Here is a 10,443-nt window from a genome sequence, read left to right as displayed (position 1 = left end):
GTTGTGCCAACGACATTCACAATTTCAATTGTTTCTTGTCTTTGTCTTTAAACCGCTTTTAGCACAATGCTGGACCACTCAAATAGCAAGCTGTGAATGTTGCATATATTTTCCATGAAGTTAATCTGTACACATTTTATGTTGCACGCCGTCGCAGTTACTGTGTTCAACATATATCAAAAACCACCCCCCCCCCCCATCCCCACAGGAGCCATATGACATCAAATTTCCATTTTTATATTTCCGGACTATGATCATGCACCTGTTTTTGTTTTTTTTTAAAACAATGTCAGTCATAGCTTATACTAGGAACTTTTACACTCTAAAGATCACAATCTTGGCTAGAAATCATAGTATCCTAAGGAGAGAAAATAAAGACTTTCAGAGTCAAAATTGTTTACAATTTTATTACTTATTATGGCCATTTGCCATCATTTAGTTGCCCATCTCCTCCACCATACCTTTGACTCCCATGGTGGGCAGGAGGTCATGCTGTGTCTTCTATCCGCTATATTTGTTTTCTGAATTGCTTTCTGTCTTTGTCTTGGAATGGGATTATTAAGATTTGTCCTAGCATTCGATTGGGGTCTTTGACTGGGCGGGAAACAGTCAAATGTTTAGTTATATTTTGGGAGATGATATTTTTTTTCCTTGTAAATCATCTCTCTGTTACGTATTGTTACATTTTATTTTAAAAAAATATTTAATGGTTATTAAACATTTGAGTGTATTCCTCTTAGTGGGATCCTGTGGTTGTGTTTGGATGAGACTTTTAAGTGATCTCAAATAGTACACAGTGAGCTCTTGAAATCTACATCTGTTCCCTATTTGAACCCTTCCCCTTTGTCTTCATTTTTCTCATGTGCTTTTAATTGTAATCCTATAACTCTTTTGACTATTCCATTTTGCTGGAGCTGAAATGGTCTAAACGTGTCGCAAATGTCGTAAAACCCTTAACAACAAACAACAACTCTGCCATACTGTGACTAACTGCTTCTATAATCACAAAACTCGACCAATTAGGACCCCCCCCCCCCCACCCCCACCCCCAATTGTCCAAAATTCATAAATTTGAGACTTCTTCGAGGTCTGAGTTTAATGAATGTTTGACAAGTTGGGGGTCATTTTATTCAATCGATGTAAGAAGTTGATTTTTTGTAAAATTGGGCTGACGATTGAGAAAAATTGATTTACAGTTCACTCCACTTGTAGCGAAGTCGGTTGTAGCGATCTTCGGAAGTAACGATCTTTTTCTGTAGAACAGGCACCCATGTCACACAAACTCAATAAAATACAAACGGTTGTAATGACTTCGCTACATCCATCGTGACGGTTATAGTGATGCGTATTCTTATCCCCGACCATAATACTTTATAGTAAAACTATAACGGTTGTAACGATGTCACTGCTTCTCTCACTTCGCCAAGCGCCTGTGTCAATACAACACATACAATACACTTTGTGTGTGTAACGTACCACTGATATAATATGTGCTGCTTGTCTTGCGCGTTGCGTCAGAGTAGAGCGAAACGAACTCTCACTCTATTCTTTCACTAGATATATACCTCTCTCACTTTGCCAAGTTCCTTTGTGTGCTGTCTCGCGTGTGTTGTAGTCTAGTGAACAGTGTATTAAGTGTGTTGCCTCAACCACAGACTACAACTACAACTCGACTTAATGGCGACAGGAGATAAACGCATTGTGCTTTCTTTGAAGAGAAAAATAGAACTGATTGGTGCAATTGAGAACGGAAAAAAGCAAAAGAATGCCGCATCTGAGTTTGGAGTATCGGGAATAATGAAATTGAAAGAGCGCTACAAGGAGGAGTTCTTTTAAAAAAAGACAAAAAATAAATAAATAAAAAATAAAATATAAAAATATTTGTCAACAGTGGTCACGACTAATTTTTGTCAAGATAAGGGCAGTAACTCAACAACGAAGTTGAATAGTCGGAATTATTTCCCATGAATTTTCTTCCAACGGCTGTAGCGAACTTCGGATGTAGCGATCTTTTTTCTGGTCCCCCGACGACATCGCTACAAGCGTAGTCGACTGTATTTAGAGTTTATTTTTTGTTAATAAATGTATATAACTTCCGCCTCTCTTTTGTACTTACCACTTTAGTCAATCTCCTGATTTGAACCAATTGTTGTTAGATGAAACCCCTTAAAAATCTGATAGTAATGCATGTAATATCTCAAAATTTTTCAGAAGTGGAGATAGAACCAGTTAATCCTAAGCCCATCGGTTTTCTAAAACCTATGTTTTTGTTGTTGAGATTTTAAGGATTATTTCCCTTTGAACCATTGTTAATTGATACTTAATATAAAGTTTATAGTTCAGTTTAGCTCTGGAGCAAAAATTTCAAAAAGTGGAAAAATTGCTTTAACAAGTTTTGTCTTTACTTTAAAAAGTCGTTTGATTTTATTTTTCTAGTGTACAGCAGCACAGTGGAGCTGTCATTTAATCCTGAGAGGGCAGGTAGTTTTAGTCCGCTAGCTTTTTAGTTCATTCTACGCAAATATTTTCTTTCTTTTTGTCATTATGGCCACTTACTTTTGCTTGATTTATCACATAAATTATAGTGATGGAATGTAATACAATGTTACATGACAATTGTAATAATAATGAATGCTATCAAGTTGCAAAGTCCTTATCAGTCAATAAAAGGATGTTATTGTAAATTGCCTTCCTGTATATTGAATGTACTTTACTTGTGAGGCCATGTCTTGCTGGGGATGTCCGATTTGTGCATAGAAATGAAGATGTGATCCGGCACTTTTAAACAATTGGGCAGGGAGGTACACACTGTGTCTTCTATCCCCTTATATCTGTTTTCCAACATGCTCTCTGCCTTTGTCTTGGAATGAGATAACTTGGTTTTGTCCTGGCCCTGGCCGGAGTCCTTGCTGGGAGGGAAACAGTCAAATGCATAGTTATTGTTTTGGGAGATGATATTTTTTTCCTTGTCAATCATCTCTCTGTTATGTATTATTATATTTATTTCGAATGTATAATGTAAGCATTTGAGTGTATTCCTCTTTGTTGGATCTTGTGCTTGTGTCCAGATGGGACTTTTAGGTGATCTCAAAACATTGGTGGTATGCTCTTGGATTCTACATCTGATCCCTATTTGTTCCCAGTTCCCCTTTGTCTTACTTTCTCTTGGGTGCTTTAACTGTAATTCTAGAACTTTTTACTATCCCATTTTCATCCTTTTTACTGGTGCTGATATAACATAAATGTGTTGCAAGTGCTGTAAAACCCTTAAAAACAAACAACAATCAATTGTAAGAATTACGAATGGGACCGTGTCTGGAGGGAGAGGTCTTCTAGCCCTCTATATCTGTTTTTCCTTTCCATGTTGCTCTCTGTCTTTGTTTTGGATTGATTGCTCACTTTCCTGGTCCTTAGCGTATCGGGGGCGGGGGTGATAAATGTTTAGCTCCTTTTTTTGAGTGTATCCCTCACAGCGAGGTCCTTTGATTGTGTCTGGATGGGACTTTGGTGTTATATTAAAGTAAGCATATAGATATTGCCCATGGAATCTTCTGTTCCCTTTTTGAATTAGTCCCCTTGACCTCCCATAGTGGGGGGGGGGGGGGGGGGGGGGGGAGGTACATAATGTCTTCTATCCCCTTATATCTGTTTTCCAACATGCTTTCTGTCTTTGTCTTGGAATGAGATTACTTGGTTTTGTCCTGGCCCTGGCCCGAGTCCTAGCTGGGAGGGAAACAGTCAAATGCATAGTTATTGTTTTTGGGAGATGATATGTTTTTCCTTGTAAATCATCTCCCTGTTATGTATTATGTATTATTATAGTTGTTATTTTGAATGTATAATGTAAGCATTTGAGTGTATTTCCTCTTTGTTGGATTTTGTGCTTTTGTCCGGATGAGACTTATAGGTGATCTCAAACTAAGTACACTGGTGGTACATCTGATCCTTATTTGTTCCCAGTTCCCCTATGTCTTACTTTTTCTTGGGTGCTTTAATTGTAATTCTAGAATTTTTCACTATTCCATTTTCTGGGTGGGGATCCTGACCTCCCATAGTGGGCAGGGAGGTACATGCTGTGTCTTCTATCCCCCCCAATACCCGTTTCCCAATTGTTTCCTGTCTTTGTCTTGGAATGAGATTACTTAGTTTTGTCCTGATCCTAGCCGGAGCTCCTTGGCTGGGGGGGAAACAGTCGAATGTATAGTTATAGTTTTGAGAGATGATATTTTTTTCATTGTAAATCATCTCTCTGTTATGCATTGTATTTTGTTTAGTTTACATATTATATTATATGATTGGTAAACATTTGAGTGTATTCCTCTTAGTTGGGACCTGTGCTTGTGTCTGGATGAGACTTTTAGGTGATCTCAAACTACGTACATTGGTGGTATGCTCTTGGAATCTACATCTGATCCCTATTTGTTCCCAGTTCCCATGTGTCTTACTTTTTCTTGGATGCTTTAATTGTAATTCTATAACTTTTTACTATCCCATTTTCTTCCTTTTTACTGGCGCTGATATAACCTAAATGTGTTGCAAGCGCCGTAAAACCCTTAAAAACAAACAATTAGTCCACTTTGTCTTGTTATTTGGTGCTTTTAACTTCAGATCTACACCTTTTCCCCTAGTCTGTAATAAATAAATTTTAAAAAACCAAACCCACAACCACGAATTTATGTGACTATAGGACAGAGCCTAACATTATATTTTGTATTTATTGGATTACCTCCCTTGTTGTTTCAGCTGATACAGATTATGTGAGCTTTGTAGTCTTGAGATATGACGCTTGCCTATGGACCGATTTGTCCCTAGTTTGAGTCCTGCTCTAGGTGCAAAGTTGAGACCTTGGAGGAGGCTCCTTACTCAAACAACTCGGATGCAAAATGTGTACCTCGCAGATTGCACTGTTGTTTCCTTTGAAAAAATAAGTTGCAATAGCACATTATAGGCGTGATGTCTCGTCTTACATGTGTCGACTTGGGATTCTTTGTAAAGCACTTTGAGCATGTATAGTGGATATTTTTCAATATAAAGCTTAAGATCTATTTAGAAAACAAAAACAAAAAAAACCTTTCTTTTATAAATTGAGATTATAAAAATTATAAAGTTATTTCCCTCGAAAATCAAAATTCGTTTAATCCTGTGATTCTTGGCCCTCAAAACGTTGAGGGATAATATTAATATACTGGAGGCAATGCAACACATTTATGGACTTTATAAAAAATACTAGTTTATTTTTTTTTTTTTTTTGTTATTGCTAGTTCACTTTGTTGAGCATAGGTTTTGTGAACAATGAAAGAAAGGCAAAGTAACAAAGTTGACAGTGTTGACATTTGTACCAGCATAACAAGAGACAATTCACCGACACAGTCTCAGGCAACAGACATGTGTGTGATTCCGTGGTCGCCCATTAACTCACCTTGTAATATATGTAAAAGGACTGCTACTCATGAAAATAAACACCCCTCTAATATCATAAATATTAATCTATTGAGTAAATAAAAAGCAACATAATTTTAATCACAATAGAGGCCATCCAAATCAAAATTTGATTTATATACAGGCATCTCAATCTTTAAAAATGTTGTTCAATATATTGCATATAAGTCAGAAAGTACTTTGTTGGCAAGCAATGTACAGAAACCGTAATATAAATAGCTCCCATAAACCTTGTGGCTCCAACGAACCAGACGCACACAAGAAAGACAAAGACTAGTTCAAAGACAGCAGAAAAGGATTTTGAAAGCAATTTATTTTATATATCCCAACTCGAAGGAATATACTGAAATTTTAAAAATTACATTTGTAGTAAACAATGATATGTAAAGAGCAGATTATTACCATTCGGTGAATTTTAGTTCTTAAAAAACAAGCCTCATTTCAAAAAGAAATATGCTGCTTGTGAAAGCGTTTTACAGCGTTTGCGACACTTTTAGGTCATATCAGCAGCACCGGAAAAAAAAAGGAAAAAAATGGCCAGGTAAAAAAAAATATAGATTTACAATCAAAAGCACACAAGAAGAGGCAAGACAAAGGAGACTCTTTCAAATAGGGAACAGAAGTAGATTCCATGTGCATACTACCAGCTTACTCAGTTTGAGGTCACCTAAGACTCATTTATACACAAGAACAGGAAGCCACTAGTGGAATACACGCAAATGTTTAGAAGATATATTCAAAATATCATCTCCAGTATACTTGTTTCCCTCTCAGTCAAGACTACATCCATGGCCAGGACAAAACCAAGAACTCTCATTCCAAGATAAAGGTAGAGGAAGTGAAAGCAACCTGGAGAAAAGAAATATAGGGGGATAGACGACACAGCAAAAGTGACCTCCTCGCCCACGATAGGAGGTCAGATTCAGAGGACCCTACCCACTCTTCATATCTTCCCTTCTCTTATTACTTCTCTCTAATTTACTCAATTATGAACCAATTCAATAACAGAACAAAATTTGATTGAATCATGGTTTGTTGTATTATACTTATGTATACATGTAACTTTTTGTATATGCCTCAATTTTGTCTTCATTATCTAACAAATTTACATGACAAAAAGTAAAAATCTCAAGTTATATGTACCATGGCTTTATAATGTCCCACAACAACGACAACGACAACAACAACAATAATAATAATAATGATAGCAATAATGATATTATTATTAATATTAATAATATAATAATTAAAATTGATGACAATATATACAGAAATAAATTAATAATATATTAACATCTTAACAGCAATCAAAATAATAAGAAGCCGATATTACAATAATTTAAATATTTGAATTTATCTGGGGAAATTTGAAAGACTTGTACATGGAATGCGCTATAAAAGTATTCTTTTTTTTGGTTTAGATTTGAAAGCTCTTGTGACACTTTAAATGCTGAGGGACAAGAAGGCTAATTATTTCAGATGCTTTTCCTTCTTCTTCTTTAACTGTTTGTCTTAGCTCTAGCTATTTTACAATATCCCTTTATTTCAAAAATAGTAATCTAATATTGGTGGTAGTTATAGGTGGTAGTGATGATTGGTGGTAGTTATAGGTGGTAGTGATGATTGGTGGTAGTTATAGTAGTGGTGGTAGTGATGAAGATACATGGGTTGTGATGGTTGTAGTAGTAGTGGTATGATATTGATGTGTTGGAGGTGGCAGTAGTAGTTATTACAATTATATATATATAATATATATATATATATATATATATATATATAATATATATTATATATATATATATATATATATATATACAGTAAAATTACTTTAAACCGAAAGAAGCTAAACCGAAAAATACCTTAAACCGCAAAGAATTTAATAAATTGTACGAGTTTCTTCATTATCTTTGTACTAATTCTTACGATGAACCGAAATACTCTAAGCAGGACTTTCTTTAAACCGAAACAACTTGAGAGCACCTTCCCTTTTTCTCTCTATATTTTTCTTCAAAAATTCGGGAAGGAGGCCACACGTAATAATGCCCGGCGATATTAAACAGAGCGTAAGTATAAGATGAGGGTGATGGGTGGGGTGGAGGCAAACACTTCAATCACTGCACTTGGGCTTGGCCAACACCACAATCGCACAGACTGGAAAAGGAAGACAGCGGGTGACTGACAGGCGAAAAATGAGGAAAGAGGGCGAGTTGAGGTGTAGAATAACGCAAGCGAGATGTTCTCACTCGTGTGTTGATGCTTTGGAACTGACTGGATTTTCAACACGACGATAAGGAGGGGGGTAGACAACTTACCATTGAAATGCCATTTCATTTCCACTTTGTATGTGTGTGAGGGGGGGGGGGGGGGGGGGTTCTATGTAATTAGGCCTTTGAACCTAATGGCTTTTCAACAAAAGAGGGATGTGTAGTAGACAGCTTAGCATTGACACTGACACGCCTTTTCATTTCCATTTCACTTCACCTCTGAGTAGTTGCGCATCATTCATTATCAATTATCACACAAGAACTTTCGATCTTATTTTAGCTTTGCATTTTACTAAAAGTTGTCTAAAAGAAAGCACTGTGCTTACACGTTTGAGTTTAAAATCAAAATACAGTGCACTCTGGATACGTCGACGTTGCCTAAGTCGATTTTTACCCAAGTCGATTTTTTTTCTTGGTCCCTCCCCCTTCTTCCTATATAACATTAGTAAAAAAAAAACAAACTCCACATAAGTCGATGTCGCTTAAGTCGATGTTCTTATCACTCGACTACAAAAAAAAATCACAAATAAACAAGTATTTCCATTGGTTAAAAAAGCTACCAGTAAGAATTTTAAGTGGTTAAGAATATCCGTGAACGATTGGCGCACATCGATGTGATGTAGGTGCTTTGCCTGACGTCTGTGTTCAATGTACATGAGCAGTATTGAATAACTTTAATTTCTCCATCTCAAATTTTACATTGTCGCAACTTCAAGTTCAAGATTTTTTTGGTTTTAATCCCAGGCCATCCTATGTAATGGCCCTCTTAATTAGTATCAATTTTATCAAGAGGAATTCAAGTCAAGTCTACAACTACAATGGCAAACCTATCGCGGAAAAGGAAGATTCGATGCATTTGGAAAGTTTGGCATGCGTCAGAAAATCATCGCATAGGAAATTGGCATACCAGCTATTTCTGTCTCGACGATTTACAAGAAGCATGACCTTGAGGCTCCTACCCTTCCGCTTTTCGCGGAATAATTTCACTTAATTGGTATACATTCCACATTCAAGGCATACTCATCGAGGAAATTTTTTAAAAAAAATCTCTAGCGAAAAAAAAAGTGAGCTATGGCTTATTTCGTCATCTCCTATGGTCAATCAACACACATTTTGTATGTCTGATTAGTCTCTTCAAAGTGTGTGCTGCTGATGTCGGATAATATTATATGTTTGGGAGGGGGGGTTGACCGAAGTATTATTATTATTATTATTATTGTGACTCCAATTCGTGAGGTCAATGACCTTTGTAATATTATATGTTGGCTTCAATCGGTAATAATATTATTTGAGTACGGTCAGCTTCTTTCCCTATTTAATTTTAGCCCTGTGTCCGTGTGTGTGTGTGTGTGTACCGGCACGCGCGTTTGCTTGATTAGGTGTGTGTATGGGGGGGGGGGGGGGTCCTGACAACGTTAAATCCATCCATTCAATGCTTTGTTCTCAGACGGCCAGGACCTGTGTGTTCTCTATTATTATTTGACCCCATTCTCAGTCTTTACACAATCTGTACATTTTTACACATTTTTTATTTTTAATCTTTTGAGTACTTTTGGATTGTCTATTACATTTTCTGTTGCAAAGTATGTCATACTCAATAACAGTAAGTTGATTCCGCTTTTTTTTTAAATCTCAAATTCCGATTTTTATGTATTCTGATTCCTCTATGGGACTATTGGGGGTAGGAGCCTCTCATGACCACTACAGAGACCACGCGATATGAAGGGACATACTTATTCTAGATTGGTTTGCTTTGTTCAAATGAGTTTTTGCTCATTTGGTTACACTCCGGTTAAGTTGATTTTCGGATAAGTCGAATTTTTTCTCGGTTCCCCTGGGCATCGTCTTATCCGGAGTCCACTGTACTATGTGAAGTTGATGAAAAAAAAGTTGATCAAGACGGAGATATGTAAATTACACGGCATCCCGAACTCAACTCTTTCAACAATTTTGAATTGAAAACGAAAACCCCCAAAAATATTTTTAAAACACACAAAAATTTTTAAAAAAAAATTAATGGTTACCAAGACGGCATTTATTCAACAACTCCATTTAAGGGGAAACCCATGATACGATTAAAAGAGCAAATTCCTTAAATAGTTACTACCCTTGAAAAACATTGCAACACGGGAACTTACTTTAAACCAAAATGTCTTTAAACCGAAATGGTTTAGAAGGTCCCCAAAATTTCGGTTTAAAGTAATTCTACTGTATATATATATATATATATATATATATATATATATATATATATATATATATATATATATATATATATATATATATATATTACTAAATACTACGTTAGGTAGCCATTTGGGACACCTAACTCAGGTTTTCATAAGGTTTGTGCATTAGGTCACCCATTTTTCGGGCGACCTAACTCAAACGCATTCATCTTTCATACTCATGATGCAATGCCTATAAATAGCCCTGCATTGCTTTGGTCTGTGTCTTTACTTTCTATATTTCAATTTTTAAAGAATTCCAATCACTAAATAAAGATATATCAGTGTTTAATCAAGTTCGTAGTTATGTCACCCATTGTGTAAATGTCACTTGCGTGACCCAGGCTAAAACACATGATATCTCACATGTCCGGATATATATCAAGGCGATTTCAATGCTAGAATTTTTTTTTCAACCCAATTGATTTTTTGGGAAACATATCCACGACCAGAAATTTGACGAAGTAAGTTTTCTGGTCTCAACCTCAAGATATACATTTTTATATCCAGCT

Source organism: Berghia stephanieae, chromosome 5 (assembly GCF_034508935.2).
Source record: "Berghia stephanieae isolate SIO BIC M18660-M18661 chromosome 5, UCSD_Bste_1.3, whole genome shotgun sequence".
In the NCBI taxonomy this organism is placed as follows: domain Eukaryota; kingdom Metazoa; phylum Mollusca; class Gastropoda; order Nudibranchia; family Aeolidiidae; genus Berghia; species Berghia stephanieae.
Note: the sequence above shows the minus strand (reverse complement) of the source record.